The sequence below is a fragment of the Nannobrachium achirus genome (genome assembly GCF_963921795.1).
Source record: "Nannobrachium achirus genome assembly, chromosome: 3".
In the NCBI taxonomy this organism is placed as follows: Eukaryota; Metazoa; Chordata; class Actinopteri; order Myctophiformes; family Myctophidae; genus Nannobrachium; species Nannobrachium achirus.
In genome coordinates this window covers 24,790,635-24,793,134 of record NC_137812.1, presented here as the reverse complement: position 1 = coordinate 24,793,134, position 2,500 = coordinate 24,790,635, and the positions used below count along the sequence as shown (strand labels likewise).

Below are 2,500 nucleotides of genomic sequence, written 5' to 3'. Positions count from 1 at the left end.
GACGTTTTCAGGCCAAGGACCCCTTAGTTGAGAGAGAGATGAAGCAGGGACCCCCACAACCTTTTCATAGATTCCATAGTCTAATCGTTTGACGGCACAATCATCAGTGTATTTTGGATTCATGTCAATTTGTGTTTTCAGATATTTAACCACTTGAACCGTCAAAACATAATTAACTTGACCTTTCACTCTGTACTTAGTCTCCTCTTTTTACCCTCTACACCAGACCTCTTTGCCGAAAATAGCCGATCCTCAGGCTTGTGAGCTTGTAGATCTGCTATTTTTGTCTAATGTTCTCAGAATATGGACACTAGGGTTCAAGTGGTTCATATAAAAAGCACAAAGATTTGGAGGACCCCCTGTAGTATCTCTGGGGACCCCCTAGCCCCTAGGTGTCCCGGACCCCCTGTTGAAGACCCCTGCAATAGATCGAATAATACAAACACGAGGGACAGGCAAGGCTTACAAGATTGTGTGGCAGGAAAGCGTTCCAACACAGGAAAACAAACTAAAAAAAGGAACAGGCAGGAATCCAAAGTCCAAGGGATCAATCACGGAACAAAATGTGTCTGTGGCGAGACTTGGCCTGGTCCGTGGCAAATTCTAGATTTAGCTTTAACACAGCATTATAATGTTCTTACTTTGATCTCAAGACCCAATTACTGCATGTCAGTCTGCAGGTTTTCTGCAGAATATGAATGACACTGATTTACCACAACACTATGAAACATTAGGAGTCCACTAGTACAGTGATTCTCAAACGTTTTATTTTAAAGGACCGCCCCATAACTCTGAGAGTGTACAAATGGAACCAAATGGAGCCATAAGGGTCCATCTGGTTCCTCTTGTACACGCTCACAGTTAGAGACCTATAATGGTCATTTAGGTCAGTGGTTCTCAACCTTTTCAGGCCGTGACCCAGAAAATAATCATATTTTAATAACTTGGGACTTGGGAATTTGTCCCTGACGAACACTAAGAGTTAAGGCATTACATTTTATATAACACGGTTCTATTGTGAAAATAGCAGATCTACATGCTCGCATGTAGATCTGCTATTTTCACAATTTCTGCCTCTAATATTTGGCAATTTCGCCAGTATTTAATTTGTCATTTTAGAGGTATTAAAAAGTCCTTAAATTGTCACTTTAGGAATGTTCAGATACCATACACTTAAACTTTATGTTGGTTTGTTTACTGTTGAATGAGAAAACAATGTTGCACATTAAGTTAATCATCTGGAGACCCCCCAAACTAATTTGGGGACCCCCCCTGAGGGTCCCGACCCACATGTTGAGAACCACTGATTTAGGTCTAGCTCTTTATGTGTTTGACTAATTTTTTATTTATTTATTTACGTGGCAAAAATAATATTTTGACAACAACGTCCACCACAAGCCAGCATGAAAATGACCCCTGACTAATGGGCAAAGTTCAGGCTGGCAGAAACTCCTTCCAGAGGTGGTAGGCAGGTAACCAGAACACACACAGACTGTACAAGTACAGAGGACAGGACAGAACTCACGCCAAGGCGAGCAGGGACGTGCTGGCCATTGGGAAAAGCGGGACAACTCCTGAACGTCCGGTTCATTCCTGGCCGGCCATTAGGATAAAAATAAAAATAAAATGTCGGCCTTCGTTCCATTTTGGGGGCTGGGCGGCCAACAAAGTAAATCGTCACTGTCGGGCAGAAACCTCGTGTCTCCAAGTTTCAAATTTGTAATTTTTTTCGCAAAGCAAAGCCCTGCTTCATCATACAAGTCCGTGGCATAAAAGTAGTGAAAACAGCAGATCTACAAGCACACAACGCCTCGCGGTGCGAGGCGTTGTGTGCTTGTAGATCGGCTGTTTTCACTAGTTTAAATCATTTTTAAAATGATAAATACAAAACAAACGGACGTAAAAGGTTTCCACCCGACAACGACGAAATATAATCAGGGGCCCAGCATGTCCCTGAATGCGAGGGAAGGCAGTTTTATTTGTAGAGCACATTTCAACAACCAGGCAATTCAATGTGCTTTACACAGAACATCAAGCAAGGGAAACACAATGATACAATGACATCAGGATGCATGAAACAAAAACTTCTCTCTCTCTCTCTCTCTCTCTCTCTCTCTCTCTCTCTCTCTCTCTCTCTCTTCTTCTTCTTCTTCTTCTTCCCTTTCTTCCTTCTATGGAAATAACGATACGATGGAAACTAGGCACGGAAACGAATTTCACCCACTTCTTTACTTCTGTAAACCTGTGATGACCTGACAATTATAAAAGATGATTCTCATAAAGTAAATACAAAAAAAAGAAAGAAAAAAAAAGATACAGATTCAGTTACGTTGCAGAAGAGAAAGAAAAAAGCTAAAATAACAGTCAAAGGCAGCGGCAAGCAGAAAGGTCTTTAGTTGTGTTTTTGGCAGCAGACCTGGAATTTGTTCCGGATATGTGGTGCATAAAAACGAAATGGTTGAGGGACAAGGCTTACAAAATTGCGGGGAAGGAAAGAATT

General features: G+C 41.6%; 1 protein-coding gene across 1 annotated transcript in view; it reads left to right on the top strand.

The window, feature by feature from the left end:
- myo15ab (myosin XVAb) overlaps positions 1-2,500 on the top strand; it is a gene marked incomplete at both ends in the record, with an annotated part of 174,892 nt that overhangs the window by 125,735 nt on the left and 46,657 nt on the right. The window lies entirely within an intron of this gene.